At 42.8% G+C, this 16,912-nt stretch overlaps 1 protein-coding gene across 8 annotated transcripts in view; it reads right to left on the bottom strand.

Annotated features, from left to right (window-relative positions):
• The window catches only part of MPP6 (membrane palmitoylated protein 6), a 251,026-nt gene extending 239,649 nt beyond the window's left edge, over positions 1–11,377 (bottom strand). For 4 of the 8 annotated variants that reach the window (XM_030201991.1, XM_030202025.1, XM_030201974.1 and 1 more), the window contains exon 1: positions 11,251–11,377. The gene's annotated coding sequence lies outside the window, so the exon portion shown is untranslated. Of the gene's footprint in view, positions 1–9,403; positions 9,563–11,058; positions 11,079–11,250 lie in introns of those variants that run through there. The other 4 variants (XM_030201982.1, XM_030202000.1, XM_030202034.1 and 1 more) reach the window with 3 other exon arrangements.
• Positions 11,378–16,912: the final 5,535 nt, after the last annotated feature.

The raw sequence follows: 16,912 nt of genomic DNA, 5'->3' as shown, positions 1-16,912 counted from the left end.
ACAAAGGTAGGAAAAATCATTTTATCTTCATTTTAGTGTTTGGAATTTGTCCAATTTGAGAATTTACATCTGCTGTCTTATTTTGCAATGTGTTTCTTTCTGTTTTGCTGGTATTATGCTGCATGCAGAGTCTGTATGCTAATTTGGCTTGTGTCATTTTGGGTATACTGGAGATGTAAGCTTACAGAAATTATTTATAATGAAAAAAAAAACCCAAGTTATTTTTCTTCTCCTATACTGGTGTAATATTTTCAGTGATGACTCTTTATATGCACCATGGCTGGTAAAAGGGTATGGTTACTATGGGTGTGGCTACCATAGGGGTGGAGCCATAGATGGTGATCCCAACCACGAGTACCGGTACCTTTTTTCCTACAAAAAAAGCATTGTCTACTATACAGATACATATGCTTTTGCTGGAGTGGATGAGTACCCTAATGGTTAGAGCACTAGACTGAGAACCAGTGGATCCTGGTTCTAATCCCACTGTGACTCCTTGTGACTTTCAGCAAGTCACTTAACCCTCCATAATACATATCTGAATGTAACTTGCCTTGTAAAAAGGTGGGAAATAAATAGACCAATAATTAAATTAAAAAGTAGAGACTGCTGTAGCATAACATGCCCTTGCTGCACTCTTGCAAGACACAGTGATAAAAGGACAAATTCTGAAATGCTGCTAATCCTTTTAGACTTAAAAAAGGTAAAACTGTTCTGTCTCCCTGAAATAGTCTTATGCAACATTTTAATTTTCTTCAAAGCCAAAAGAATAAGCCTTTAAGATTCTTAGGTCACTAGGCTCATACTACCCGTGAAAATTTTCATTTAAAATCAATACTGACTGGGCTCAGCTCTCCCTCAGTAGTAGTAGTAATCCACAAATTTCATCTCCTATGGAATTAGTAAAATGTTAGTTAACACACATAACAATATTATATTTCTCACTGCCATATTGCTATTAACTGAGATGCTACCTGTTTAAATACACTAAGGGGGAGGATGCACTAAAAAATCGTTAAAGCCCTTCCCTTACCGATTCCCTTAGCGAATCGGTAAGGAATGGGCATGCATCAAGGAAAAGGAATGCAAATGAGCTGCTCATTGTAGCTCACTTGCATTCTGTATTCCATCGGTAAACAGTCGGCCAGTCGAGCATGCGCAGAGCAGCCAAGCGTTATGCTGGCTGCTCTGCGCATGCCAAGGACGTCCTTTATGGACGTCCTTCACTCAAAAAAAAAAAAAAAAAGATAGCAGCACATCCGATCCCGCTGCACAAGGGCTTAGCTGCCCCCCAGCATCGTCTCTGGTTTCCTGCCTGTGCATCTCTGTGACTACTCCTTGCCCCGCTCCCTCCCCGTCTGTGACGACCTCTTTCGCTCGCTCCCTCCGTCCGTCCCTCCCTCCCTCCGTGTGTGATCCAGTCGGCTACCCAGAACTTTCAGCCTGTCAGCGGCTGCTGTAACGGGAGAGATCGCTCTAGTCTGGGATCCATGAAGAAGGCACAGCTCCCTCCTCCAGGTCTCTCTCAGCCAATCACAGTACGTTTAGCTGTCACTGATGTCAGCTAAACGCGCTGTGATTGGCTGAGAGAGACCTGGAGGAGGGGCATAATCGAGCACCCTTGAAAAAAAGCCCATACTGCTCGTCAGGGATGTCCTTCTAAAGTGCCTAACAAGGACATCCCTGACGAGCACCCCCGGAGGTCCATAGCAGAAAACCCTCCAACACTGATCCAGCAGTAGTGTAGAACAACCACAACCCCCCCCCCCCCCCCCCCCCGTTTTATGACTGTGATGAAGCGCCCCTCCCCTCCCCCTTCTGTGTGTGTGTGTGTGTGTGTGTGTGTACAGGAGATGAATGCTGTGTTAGGGCTCTGCTGCTGCTGTTGTTGTCCTCCTCCTGAGCTGTAAAGGACATCCAAAAAGAACGTCTTTGGAGTGGGTTTTTTTTTTTTTTTTTACAGGTGAAGGATGTCCAAAAAGGACGTCCCTGACGACACTTTTTTTTTCTTCCGATTCCTTCCCTTGCCCCAATGAGAGGTGTAGACCGCCCGTTAGGTTTTCCACGGTAAGGGGATCGGAAAATGGTAGTGCATCTCATTATAATAACCTTGCAATAGCCTTTGGATCATCTGCATTCCATTTCGTTAGCTGCTACCGTGATCGGAAAATTGGCTCGGAGAAGCCTTTAGTGCATGCCACGGTTTACTACTTGCTCGTTAATGGCTCGTTAAATTTAGTGCATCTGGCCCTAAGTGCTAGATTCCAGGATTTACCAGGAAGTTTTTCATCTCACACAACCGGCTCACCTCACAGCATCAACTTTCTTGTATATTCTTTTTTGAAGAACTTACTTCAGCTGATAGCCTAGAGTGAGTTACAATTAAAAAAACACCCCCAACAATAAACATAACAAAATATCACCATCAGCAATAAGGAATATCATATCTTGAAAAAACATCAACACATGTATAAAGAGGCAGACAGGTATTACGTTCAGAAAAACAAACTATAAAGGTATTATTCATCAGTTGAGATTTGTGAACTGAAGTATTGTTGGAAAACTAGGTACTCAGTCCATGGCCATGTACAGTTTGAAAAAGTGAATGGTGAAACTTGTAAAAAGAACTGCAAGTGCAACATAACTACTAATCAAAGTAGCAGGTCAAACATATAAAACAAAACTTGGAGAACTCAGCTCATACAGTTTGCCAGAATATCAGGTTCCACTAATATACTACTACTACTTGACATAAGCTATTACACTGTGCAGACCCAATATAATACATTTTGATATAACACTGGATTGCTTATAACAGTCAAGGGCTGAATCCCTTTTTAAAAATATCTGTTATTAGATATTATACTATAGACCAAATTTAATGCAGAGTCACTTAGAAAACGTGGAAAAATCTTGAACCATATGCATTATATAAAAGTCTACATTTCATGTAAAACTATTTCCTTTGGCCATCTATTCCACAGGGAGTACTGGTTCTACCACTCCCAAATCTAGAAGATGCTAAACAGCAAGTGTTACTGCCAGCCACTTTACCAATATGCCACAGGGCGAAACCAAGAAGGCACTGGGCACAGGACGAGCAAACTCTAGGACATAGCCCCATTCAAACACGAAGGTACACTGGCCTGAGGTGATACGGACCTAATTATGACTGAAGAGGGCCAATCTGTCCCATATCCAAGTCATCAAGGAGCCTGGTGCATCCCCATTGGAAATTCCTGGATCCTGCAGCTGAACTATAAGGCACCAGGTCTCCTGACCTTTCGGGGACACAGAAGAACCCCTGTTTAAAGAGACTAGGCCCTGGGACCAAACCAGACTGTCGCTTATCTGACCAAAAGAAACCATCATCTTGAGAATAGACCTTAATCGAGGGGGTACACTGGGTTTCTTTCTGGCACATCTCGGGGAGCAACAGGAAAAAGGACAAGCCTCTCCCATGTCTTTAACCAGAATCTTCAAGAACGGACTAACCAGCACCTGAACAGCACCTGGCTAAGAAGCTTCTTGGATGCTGCATCCACAGCTCAGTAATGCAGCCAGAGTCACCTCCAGGCAACTACCAAAGAGGCCACAGAACAGGACATCAAACATCAGTTGCCAGGAAGGCTGCCCCAGACTCCAAGAGGCCCACTTCTGTGGACTCTGGCAGCTACTGTAGCTCGGATAACATGGCTCTCATCATGCACCCCTCTCAAACATGGTGGACTGCACCCCGACCACCACAGAGAAAAAGTCCAGCTTCAGCTGTTGTTCCACCTTCTTTGGCTTGAAAGTCAAACCCCCTTCCACTGGAACAGAGGTCTTTCTGAGTGCCATGACAAGAGCATCCACCTTGGGGTACTTCCAATATTTATCCACCTTCTCTAGAGAGAAAAGATATAGTCTGTTCAAAGGGCCCAATCCGGGACCACCCAAAGGCCAGCATCATGTGGGAGAGCACATTTTGATGGGGAAAGTGCTTGGAGAGCTCTCAAAAGGCCCTCCAAAATAGAGTTCCAAGAGCTCAGCTGAAGAAGCTGATGAGAGACTCAGGGTCTCAGAAAACAAATCAATATGGTGGGAAAGGTCTTCCCACCAAAAAAAAAGCTGTATAACTGGAAAGCGGTCCTCCTCCTGCAGAAGGAATTCCATCTCTGAACCCGAGTCTGGGGATGATTGGAGGTCCAAGAGATTCCTCACTTTCCTATGACCAACACCCATGGTAAAGAACTCCCAACAGTACATGGTCAAATCGGAGAGTGGAGGAAACCAAGGAAATCAGCTCCTGCAAGTCCTCCTTATGAAAAATCTTCAGTACTGAAGAGTCCTCCCCAGGAATGACGGGGTCCGCTTCTGCATCCCCCAGGACAGAACCCTCGTCCTCAATATCAGCCTGAGAAAAGGGATGTTCCCCTAGGGAAGGCAAATCCAGTTCCTGATCCAGATCAGGGCCCTCTACCATATCCCCAGACTCTCTGGGCCTCTTGGCACACCCCATCTGCCCCTCAGAAAATATTTTCCCTGAAGACACCAGGGGAGGGTGAAATTGCTGCAGTAAAAATGCTTTGTACATTTGAAGGACGAATTCTGGAGGGAAGCCCCCACAGTACTTGAGGAAGAAGCAGAAGCCTGCTCTGAAACTGCTTGCAGGGTAACTGAGCTGTCCCCCGAATTTGCCACGATATTCAAAATGGCGGTGTTTCCCGCCAAAACCGGGGCTGCCAATTTCGCTGAACTGGGTGTAAAATCCTTTCCCCCCGCAGCCGAAATGGGCGCCGTCGAGGGAGCTCCCCCCAGAGGCATCCTCCATGGTCGTACAATATTTACAAGCCCCGTTCGCTCCTACGCCATGACGCTGACACACAGTACAGCATCTGAGTTTCTCTGCAATGTCTGCTGCAGAAAGGCGCTCCGCACGTTTTTTTTTTTAAACTCTTGTCACTCGGCCCTTGAGCACAGAGAGCAAAGGGAGAGAGGATAGCCACCACAAAACACTTCAAATCCCACAAACAACAGCATTGAAAGCTGTGCAAACCTCTCTTTTTTTTTTTAAACTCCTGTCACTTGGTTCTGGAGCACAGGAAGACAAAGATAGAGAGAGGACAGCCGACCACAAAACACTTCAGAGAGACTAACAACAGCGCTGAAAGCTGTGTAACCCCCTCCCCCCCTTTTTTTAACTTAATAGGCTGCCTCTCCCAGCCTAGCTGCTCTTTCCTTAAAGAGTCCTAGGCTAATTAACTCAGCAAAAAAACACTGGAACTGGGAGGATAGGGGGGAGGGACCCGGCCACCCGGGTCTAACACCCCCAAGGCTGCAAATAGACCCCCACGGATCTCAGCCTCTACAATTAGGGGAAAAAAACAGCTGCACAGGAGAAATCCCAGAAAAAAAAAAATCACAAAATGGGAATAAATACCAGAAATACCAAGTAAGAGACTAAAGGGCTCACCACCTTTCACCTACTGGAGACTGAGTTTACTGGAGTATTCTATATCAGGCAGGGACTCTTATTGGCTCTCACTGAAGAGTCTCAGTCTCCACCTGCTGGAAGGCGTGCACAACCCATCAGTCACAATCTGGGCCGGTCCAGAGGGACACTAAGGAATAGAGACTTTACTGTATTTGCTTTTTTTTTTAGCTGCTAACAAATGTTGACCACAATTTATTTATTTATTAGGATTTATTTACCACCTTTTTGAAGGAATTCACTCAAGGCGGTGTACAGTAAGAATAGATCAAACAAGAGCAATGACCCCAAGGATTATTTGCTGACTCCAGTGAGCATATTTTCATCTGGGATTTAGATTCCTGTTCCTTAATCTCATAAAAGGTCTTCCTAAAATTCTTCAGTCAGTCTGTGACCAGCACATCATCTAGTCAGGAAGTGGTTATCCCATTCTGATCCTTTTACTGTACCTACTTTATAATACCTAATTGCAGGCTGTCTCCAGAAGCCTAAGACACTTCCCAATCAGAAGCTGATGTAATAAAATGCGAGAGGCTTTGCATACAGTTTAGTGCAGCTTCTGTGCACAATTTCCTGCGCTACCATGACCACCGAATGCTAAAAGGTATTTTGTGCACAAGCAAAATGTGCGCAAACACTAACAGCGCACAGTTCATTTAAGTGCAAAGCAAGAAAGCTTGCAGAAGACTCAAAGGTTGATTGCAGAGTTTCCTAACACTGGGGGCTTTTATGTCAAGTCTGAACAGCTGTCAAGTTAGCTCATTTTTCTATGGCTGGTGTTAATGGCGATTTAATGTCTGTTTCGTCGTCTTCTGCAAACATTAAGGACCCTTACATTTTTGTTAATTACCAAAGAGAATGGGTAGAGGAATAAAAAAATAAAAACAAGGAATAAGGAGCAAAAGGGGGAGGTACTGTGGCTATGAATGACTAAAGCACTGACTGAACATTTATGTGAATATATACTGTGAATGAAACTTCAACTACCAATACAATTGTTCAAATACCAACAATAATAAATGTGCAGCATACATTTCACCACATCAGTATATGGGCCAATACAGTTTCTTTTGTGTGTAAAATATAGCTGCTAATTCTCTTAATTTTTATTTGTCCTGCTTGTGTATCCTAATTAGATTGTAAGCTCTGTCGAGAAGGGACTGTCTCTTCATGTTCAAGTGTTCAGCACTGCGTACGCCTAGTAGTGCTATAGAAATAAGTAGTAGTACTGTTAGAACAGACTCATATGTAATCCCATGGTTGCACATATTTATAATCCACCTAGAATTCAGATAAGTGTAGAATATATAATTTTTAAAAATATATGATCTTTTTGCACACAACTTGTTTGCATACTATTTTGTTACTGTGCAACGGTGCAAAATTTTCTCTTTACATATGCATTACTACAGTGGTTTTCAAACCTGACCTAAGGGACCGCCAGCCAGTCAGGTTTTCAGGATAACCCTAATGCATGTGCATGAGAGATCTGCATGCCTGTCACCTCCATTATACGCAAATCTCTCATGTATATTCATTAATCACATACAACTTGAGAAACGTTATTTTACCTAGTTACATATAACTCTTAATTAACACCAAAAGTAACTACCAAAGTTTTCAATTATAATTTGTAATTATACTTTATTTCAAAGATACACAAGAGTGTCACCACCCCTCCTTGTCGTCCAATAGTAAATGGGAGAGGTTCATTAATGGAACCTCTTTTGCAATATTTAGATTTTCATTTAAGCACGGAGATCCCAAAAATTAGATCGTATGTTCGTGACTCCACTCATCTGATACAAATGCTGGAACAACTGGAGCCTAAAACTGAGATTATAATGGTGACCCTTGATGTTTCAGCTTTATATACAAACATACCCCAGAGTGCAGCTTTAGACTTAATAGCTAAGAAGCTTAATGATTTGGATTTGTCCATGTCTTTAATAAATCTTTTGAATCAAATAGCAAGTTTGGTCATTACCAAGAATTATTTTGTATTTGAGAATTCTTATTTTTTTTTTTTACAAATTAAGGGTGTAGCCATGGGGGCCTATGTTGATATGGCTATGTTTGAGGATAAATATGTTTACAACAGTAGGTTCAATGGAAGCAATATATTGATGACATGTTTCTCCTCTGGGAGGGAGATTTTCAGAAGTTAGGTGAATTTTTGGAATATTTAAATAAATGTGATCAAAACATTACTTTTACCTCCCAGATTGGAGGGCATCAGAGTGAATTCTTGGACATGATCATATGTTATGAGCAAGGGAAATTTACTACTAATATATTTCGAAAACCTACGGACAGAAATACCTTATTACATTATACGAGTCATCATCCCAGCCCTCTGAAGAATGATATCCCAGTGGGGCAGTTTCTGCGGATTCGCAGAATCTGCTCCCACAAGGAAGATTTTTTAGAACAAGCAACACAGATGAGACAGCAGTTTAAGCAACTGGGGTACCCAAATAAGGTTATCCATAAAGGTTCAAAAGAGCGTACAATGTGCAGCGGGAGTGGTTGTTTCATAAAGGGAAGGAAGAAGAAAATTACAGACTTACATGTATTTTACTGTATGCCCCGAATACAGCGTAAGTAAAACGAATTATTCAGGAACATTGGCTGCTTTTGGGGGTCCATAAAATATTTCAGCTTTCTCCCCGGTTTACATATCCGTAGGGGTTTAAACCTAGGAGAAAGACTTAGGGGAAATATTTTTAAACAAGATGGAACTGCTACTGGACACTTTAAATGTAAGGGTTGCAGGTACTGTTCTCATGCATTAGAAATTCGGTGAATATCTGTCCCTAATCAAAACAAAACAAAGACGTTTTTTTCTACGATCGCATACAGACTGCAATTCCTCTTTTGTTGTGTATACTATAGTTTGCCCATGTGGGTTGTTTTACATAGGGCAAACTGTGAAAAAAGTCAAATACAGAATTGCCCAACACTTCAGCAATATACAATTGAAAAACGTTGACACTCCCCTTGTCGAGAATTGGATTACAGCGGATCATAAGATGGAGGAAGTTAAATTTCTAGTGTTAGTACAATTGCGGAGGGGAGGTAATTTGTTGCAGGCTATGTTGCGGGTAGAGCAACGTCTAATTTTTCAGTGAAGAACAGTGACCCCCACTGGCCTGAATAAAAAAGTAGAATGGGTGGGCTTATAAAAAGTGAGTCGGCTCCACACATGGCATCCGGTATTGGGAGCGCCGCCATTTTCTTGAAGGGCTGGCGATTTTCCAACCTGAGCCGAAAAATATGTTAAATTCGCTGTTTGTAAGGTATGTGAGCTTGTTTAAATGTTTTTAAAAGAGATGATGGTTGTGAAAGTAGGAAAGATAATCTCTTCCCCTTTACTGTATGCTTCATTTGTAGTCAACGCCCATGAAGACACATAAACATTGGAAAGGATACGGTTCATTAAACAAGAAGAAACTGTTAACATTTTGGTGAAGGTTGTGGTTCAAGAGCACAGCTTCTTAACTGTGTGTAAAGTAGCAGAAAGTTTGAGAAGAAATACTACAAGATAAAATAGAACTTTTTGTTGAAGCCCACAGCAGGCGAAGATTGGACTTAGAGAAGAAAAGTTTGGTATTGCTTGAATGTTTAACTGCTACTGGGATAGAGATTCTTCTGATGGTATAAAAACATTATGAAAATTATGATGTACGATAATTCCAATGTACCGTATTTTTCGGACTATAAGACACACTTTTTTCCCCCCAAATTTGAGAGGAAAATGGGGGGTGCGTCTTATAGTCCGAACGTAGAGAAATTCGACTTCCGGGATCCCCAGCACGCCCTCCCTCCGAGTTCCGAGATCGCCCGCCCTCCCTCCGAGATCCCCTTCCCTCCCGCCCGCTCTCCCGAGCTCCCCTTCCCTCCCTCCCTCTGAGTTCTAAGTAATTTTACCTAGTCAGGGCAGCAGCAGAAGCGAAAACCATGCAGCCTCGGCATGTCACTCTTCCCTGTTCTGTTTTTCTCAGCTCTGGTCCCGGAACTTGGGAGGGAGGGAGACGGACGAACGGACCCCGGAAACGGGAGACATTCAGACAAGACGCACCAGAGCACCTAGGTTGTAGAGGAGGAAAAGGTGAGTCTTATAGTCCAAAATTTTTTTTTTCCTATTTCTCTCCTCTAAAACCTAGGTGCGTCTTATAGTCTGAAAAATATGGTAATTTGAAGAGTAATTAGGAATTAGAGTAGGTGATTTGTATTTAGAAAGTAGAAAGATTTTAATAGGTGGTTAGCATGGTATGTGGGAATATAGTCTGATTGAGAGTGGAAGTCATGAATGAGTTGAGTGAAGTATGAGTGAAGAAGTATGAGGGATGAGAGAATTTTTAAACAATACATATTGCACATTTGTCATATGAAAATTTTGACTAAAGGTTTGTATTACAAATTATAATTGAAAACGTTTGGTAGTTACTTTTGGTGTTAATTACGATGCATATTCATTAGGGATACCCTGAAAACCCAACTGACCATTGGTCCCCCAAGACAGGTCTGAGAACCACTCTAAAGGTTTAGAAACTATGCACCGAGTTTTGGCACACAGCTTTAATGCAAGGTTTACTACATAAGAACAGTCATACTGTGGCAGACCAGTATCCTGCTTCCAACAGTAGCCAATCTAGATCACAAGTAAATCCCAAATAGTAGCAAGATTCCATGCTACCAACCCTAGGGACAGAAGTGGCTTTCCACATTTCTATCTCAATAGCAGACTATGGACCTTTTCTCCAGGAACTTGTACAAAACTTTTTAAACCCAGAAATACTAAATGCTGTTACCACATTCCCTAGTAACACGTTCCAAAGCTTAACTATCTGTTGCGTGAAAAAATATTTCCTTCCATTCATTTACCATGTACCTTCAATATGTGTCCCATTGTCTTTTTGAAAGAATAAACAAATTGATGCATGTTTACCCATTCTACACCACTCAGGATTTTGTACACCTCTATCATACTCTCACCTCAGCTGTCTCTTTTCCAAGCTGAAAAGCCCTAACCTCTTAAGCCCTTCCTTATATGAGAGGAGTTCCATCCTCTTAACCAGCCCCTCAGTCTTTGATAGAGGTGTCGTTTGCTTCAGTATGTGGAAGTGTCAATACCACAATTAAGTCACATATAAATATAAATCTAGAGATACACACACACATTCACACATATATGAAGTTAATATTCAAAAGTCTTTTAAGCAGTTGCAAGTGGTGCTGCCGCCAACCACTTAAGTACGTGTAAAAAAAAATCCATGGCGCTTGGACAATTTTGGATATATAAATCATTATATAGACAAAATTATCCAGCCAAACCTAATTTGGTGCATTCCATGAGACATGACATTTAATTTAACATATATTTATGCAACAATGTTCAGTTACAAACTATATAAGCTAAACTTAAGTTATTTCTGTGTGGGCACTACTTATATTTGCATATGAAGCGGTAATGCTTATTACACCTAGTACTTGCTGACAACACATAATTTGAAACAGCCCAGCTATTGACCTCATGCAACCACAGAGATATATAATACATACATATTACCAATTTTACCTACTTAAATTAAGAATACAGTAGTAATGTACCATGGCTCAATCTTAAGGCAAAGATACCAAGTCACACGCATTCGGCTGTCCTCACACTCTCACACGCCGAGCACCCATCCTCACACGCATTCTGAGATCGATCTCCCCTCCCGGTGATCTACCCGTGATCTCTCCTTCAAACAACCCCCAGGTCAAACTCATACCTGAGGTCGCCCACAAACAATATAACAGCACAGTTTCTTTCTCCGGCGCCCGTTCCCTATGACAGAACTTCTCTCCCTCTGAGGCATCCCGCCTTGCCGGAAACAGGAAATTGCGTGACTCGTCTCGGAGGAGAGCGGGACGCCAGAGCAAGGAGAGAACGGGACAAGGAGGTAAGATTGGCACAGGAGATGGCATGACGTCAAAACACTGAAGCCAATGATTTTAATCTCCTTTTCCCTCTCCCCCGCGCAGCCGTCATCCATTCCTCGGTCCCCCAAAACAAAGCAAAAAATACTATGAACTGGTGCATCCACGTTGTCGTTCTTTCTTTTTTGGCAGCGTTTTTATTTGATCTCACTTATATTTTCAAAAATGCCGGCTTCTGTAAGTGTATATGTGTGTATATGCCATTGGATGTTACCAGAGATATTGATATTGTAGATTCGTTTTCTGTTGGCTTGTGTAAGTTGTGCAGCATACGGATGTACACAGAGGAAGCATTGCTTTCATTGGTTAAAGTAATAATTAGTTCTAATCTTAATTAATAATTGTGTCATTTGGAGAGGTTAGTTATATAGGGACCCCCTGTATTCGTGCAGAGATGTTTTCACCTAGTGAAGGACTATCAAAACAGACATGTTATAAGAATCAGGTGCTCAACCATCAGAGTTATTATTTACAAGCACAAAGGTTTTGTTTTGTTCCCCCCCCCCCCCCAACATTAATTAGGTTGAAACCTGGGAGCATTGTTAACATCTTTTATGCCTGTGCGTACATCAAAAAGAAAATGATGGTGTGTGGGAACTTGCTCCTTTTGTTTTGTGGAATACAGTGGTATATTATAAAAAAAAGCACTTTTTTATGGCAACTATTTCACACAGAGAGGAATTGAATAATGAGGGAAGATTTGTCCAGAGTCAGTCTAAATATGCCAACATATTTATATATAAATGACCTAGAGATGGGAGTAACTAGTGAGGTAATTAAATATGCTGATGACACAAAGTTATTCAAAGTCGTTAAATCGCGGGAGGATTGTGAAAAATTACAAGAGGACCTTAAGAGACTGGGAGACTGGGCGGCTAAATGGCAGATGACGATTAATGTGAGCAAGTGCAAAGTGATGCATGTGGGAAAAAGGAACCCGAAATATAGCTACATAATGCAAGGTTCCATGTTAGAAGTCACCAACCAGGAAAGGGATCTCGGCGTTGTTCTTCTTTATATGTTGAAATGCTCTGCTCTGTGTGCTGCAGTGGCTAAGAAAGCAAATAGAATGTTAGGTATTATTAGGAAAGGAATGGAAAACAAAAGTGAGGACATTATAATGCTTTTGGATCGGTCCATGGTACGACCGCACCTCAAATATTGTGTTCATTTCTGGTCACTGCATCTCAAAAAAGATATAGTGGAATTAAAAAAGGTACAGAGAAGGACGACGAAAATGATAAAGGGGATGGGACGACTTCCCTATGAGGAAAGGCTGAAGCGTCAAGAGCTCTTCAGCTTGGAGAAGAGATGGCTGAGGGGAGATATGATAGAGGTCTATAAAATAATGAGTGGAGTGGAACGGGGAGATGTGAATTGTTTGTTTACGCTTTCCAAAAATACTAGGACTAGGGGGCATGTGATGAAGCTAGAAAGTAGTAGATTTAATACGAATCGGAGAAATCTTTTCTTCACTCAATGTAACATAACATAGTAGATGACGGCAGAAAAAGACCTGCACAGTCCATCCAGTCTGCCCAACAAGATAAACTCATATGTGCTACTTTTTGTGTATACCAGTGTGTAATTAAACTCTGGAATTCGTTGCCAGAGAATATAGTAAAGGCAGTTAGCTTAGCGGGGTTTAAAGAGGGTCTGGACAGCTTCCTAAAGGAAAAGTCCATAGACCACTATTAAATTGACTTGGGAAAATCCACTGATAAGCAGCATAAAATGTATTGAGCTTTTCTGGGATCTTGCCAGGTATTTGTGACCTGGATTGGCCACTGCTGTAAACAGGATACTGGGCTTGATGGATCTTTGGTCAGTCCCAGTGTGGTAATAATTATTATTATGTAGTGATGGGGGCGGGGGGGGGGGGGGGAGAATGGAAAAGATGCCAGGATGGGTGGTCGTATGAGGGAGAAGGAGATGTCAGGATGGTAGGGGGATCAAGAAAGAAAGAGATACCAGTATATGGGGGAGGGGTGGGAGAGAGAAAAAGATGCCAGGATAGCGGGGAAAGAAGGAAGAGGGAGAAGTGCTGGACCTCCAAAGTGGAGATAGAACATAGTAACATAGTAGATGACAGCAGAAAAAGACCTGCATGGTCCATCTAGTCTGCCCAACAAGATAAACTCATATGTGCTACTTCTTGTGTATACCTTACCTTGATTTGTATCTGCCATTTTCAGGACACAGACCGTAGAAGTCTTGCCCAGAACTAGCCCCACCACCCAAACACCAGCCCCGCCTCCCAATCTCGGCTAAGCTTCTGAGGATCCATTCCTTCTGCACAGGATTCCTTTATGTTTATCCCACGCATGCTTGAATTCCGCTACCGTTTTCATCTCCACCACCTCCCGCGGGAGGACATTCCAAGTATCTACCACTCTCTCCGTGAAAAAATACTTCCTGACATTTTTCTTGAGTCTGCCCCCCTTCACTCTAATATCATGTCCTCTCATTCTACCGCCCTCCCATCTCTGGAAAAGCTTAGTGAGGGAAGAGAGAGCAACACTTGCTGGACCCGGGGGGGGGGGAAGGGGGCAGAAGGAGAGAAGAGAGGGAGAGATGCTGGCTTGACAGGGGACAGGAGAGAGAGGGAGATATGCTGGGCTGTTGGGGGGGGAGGGCATAGGGACACAGAAGAGTTGTGTTTGACAGGGCAAGGATAGGGACACGGGGGGGGGGGGGGAATGCTCAACATGGCAGTAAGATAGGGGCAAGGACACAGAGTTGATGCTGGGTAGGGTGGACAGGGATACAGAGGAAAAGATGGATGGTGGACATAGAGAGATAAGAAGTTGCAAATGGACAAGGAGACCCTGACAGGACAGTTAAGTGAAAACAGATGAAAGCAGTAACTAGAGACTGGGACCAACACAATTCGAAAAGTAAAATTACCAGACAACAAAGGTGGAAAACATTTTTAATTTTCTATTCATTGATTAGAATATGTCAGTTTTTGGAATGCACATATGCTAGAACTGGTTTAAGACATAGCAGGGGCCCATGAGAGAAATCTCACTCATCAGCTTTAAATCTCCATCATTGTGGTAGTAAATCTCCAGCTTTGGGATGGGCCACCCTTGGTGTCTCTGTTTAAAACATGTATGGTTTGCAGAGGTTTTAGTAAGATTGTGGCCCAGTTTTCCATGAGGTCCAGTCGTTTTTTGGCCTTGTCTGATATCTTTGTGATATTGTTGTTAAAAGGTACCTAAATAGTGACCTCGTTGGCATATATAACTAGATTGAATCCCATCTTCTCTAGTTTCTTGCCGAGCGGGGCCATCATAATATTAAACAGTGGCGTAGCTAGGTGGGGCCACGGGTGCATGGGCCCCCAGATTTCATCTTGGCCCCTGGTTTTGCTGGTGGGGGTCCCCAACCCCTGCCAGCCAAAGCCTTCTTCAGCGTCAGTCTCCTCGCCGCTCCCCCACCACCAACTCACTGCATCCCACAAAAGCAAATACCCTTGCTGGCGGGAGTCCCCAACCCCCGCCAGATGAAGCCTTCTTCAGCGTCCATCTCCGGTGCGCCGTGTTCCTTGCCCTGTTATCTTTCTTCCTCCTGACGTCCTGCACGTTCCTTTAAGTGAAACTGAGTATGCTCAGTTTCACTTAAAGGAGCGTGCACAGGATGTCAGGAGGAAGAAAGAGCAGGGCATTGAACACGGTGGCGCCAGAGACCAGCGCTGAAGAAGGCTTCGGCTGGCGGGTATTTGCAGCTGTGGGGTGCAGCGGGGGGAGCGGCAAGGCATGGGGGGAGGTGAGGAGACTGGCGAAGAAGAAGGCTTCAGCTGGTGGGGGTTGGGGACTTCCACCAGCAAAGGTATTTGCTTTTGTGGGGTGCGGCAAGGGGAGCAGCGAGGAGAACGGTGCTGAAGAAGGCTTTGGCTGGCGGGGGTTGGGGACCCCTGCCAGCAAAGGTATTTGCTACTGTGGGGTGTGGTGGAGGGAGGTGAGGCAGTGGGGGGCGAGGCGACAGACTAAAATGTGCCCCTCCCCACCTCGGGCTCTGGCCCTCTCCCACTGCGAGGTCTGGCTATGCCCCTGATATTAAATAATATTGGTGATATTGGGGAACCTTCAGAGATCCAAGGGGCTGATATCTTTACTAGGTTCAACATCTTTACTAGGTATGATCTAGTCCTTAAGAATCTGTTAAACAAGGCTGCCACTGCACCACTGGTTCCCATGTTGTCTAGTAGGGTCATTAGTGTTGTGCGGTCTACTAAGTTGAAAGCACTCAACACATCAACTTGTAATAGTAGAATTTTCTGACCGTGGCATATCATTCTTCTTTGATATCAACATAGTTATGACTGTCTCAGTGATGTGGTGGTCTGAAACCTGATTGGGATTTATGAAGGAGTGAGAAGTGCATCAGTTACTCCATGAATTGTTGTGCTACTAGGCTCTCTATCATTTTAGTCAGTAATGGTATTGAAGCCACTGATCTATAGATTGTGAGTTCACTGATCTTATTAGTGACATCTTTGGGGATTGGAGTGAGTATGATATTTACCTTACCTCGAGGGAAATGGCCATTCGAAAACATGTATTCTATGTGTTCAGTGAAGCATTCATTGAATCAATTTGGTAGGTTTTTCATCATGTAATTGGGGCAGTTGTCCAGTAGGCAGTTAGCATGTGTATATTTTGTTATCAATGCTTTGACTGAGCTGGATGTAGGTATTTTAAAGGAGGACCAGATTCTGTCTGCCTTGATATGATCGTTGTCAGTTTCATACTCATTTAGGAAATCTGTGAGGAATGTTTATGTTATGGCAAGATTGATCGAATTTTTGTTATTTTTTGCTCAAAGTATTATGTGAGCTCGTCTGTTGTTGGTGGTGCTAATAGGTCTTTGGTGTTTAGTAAACTGGTCATAAGTTCGTAAATTTTTTTCGTATTGATCTGTTCTGGGCTCGCACATGTGCTGTAGTATTCTGTTTTGGCTCTTTTTATATTATGTTTATATGTTCTTAAAGCTTCTCTCCATGTGGTTTTGTTCATATCTGATTTGTTTTTGGATCATTTTCTTTCTAGTTTCCTGCATAATTTTTTCATCTCTAGTAACTTATCATTAAACCATGGATGTGGATGTTCTTTGGGTCTTGTTTTCGTTTTAAGTGGTTCTATTTTGTTTAGTGTGTTTTTGCTTAATTCATCCCATTTTCTCATGAAGTGGATGTTTTTGGGTGTCATGTCTGCTTGTTCGTTCAACGCTGTTAGCCAGAAGTTTTGATTGTCCACCTTTCCTCTAGTTGTGAAATTGTATGGTGTTCTTGAGTCCTTGTTCTTGCCATTTTCTTTCCATTGAAGTATGTGAATTTGCTATGGTCTAACTATACCACTTCTTCCCAGTTATGATTTTCTACTATATGGTTATTATCTGGTGAGAATCTATAAGCTACTATGTCTAGTAAGTGAATTTTTGTGTGAGATG

This window comes from Microcaecilia unicolor, chromosome 1, assembly GCF_901765095.1.
Source record: "Microcaecilia unicolor chromosome 1, aMicUni1.1, whole genome shotgun sequence".
In the NCBI taxonomy this organism is placed as follows: domain Eukaryota; kingdom Metazoa; phylum Chordata; class Amphibia; order Gymnophiona; family Siphonopidae; genus Microcaecilia; species Microcaecilia unicolor.
This window is presented reverse-complemented; position numbering and strand designations above follow the sequence as displayed.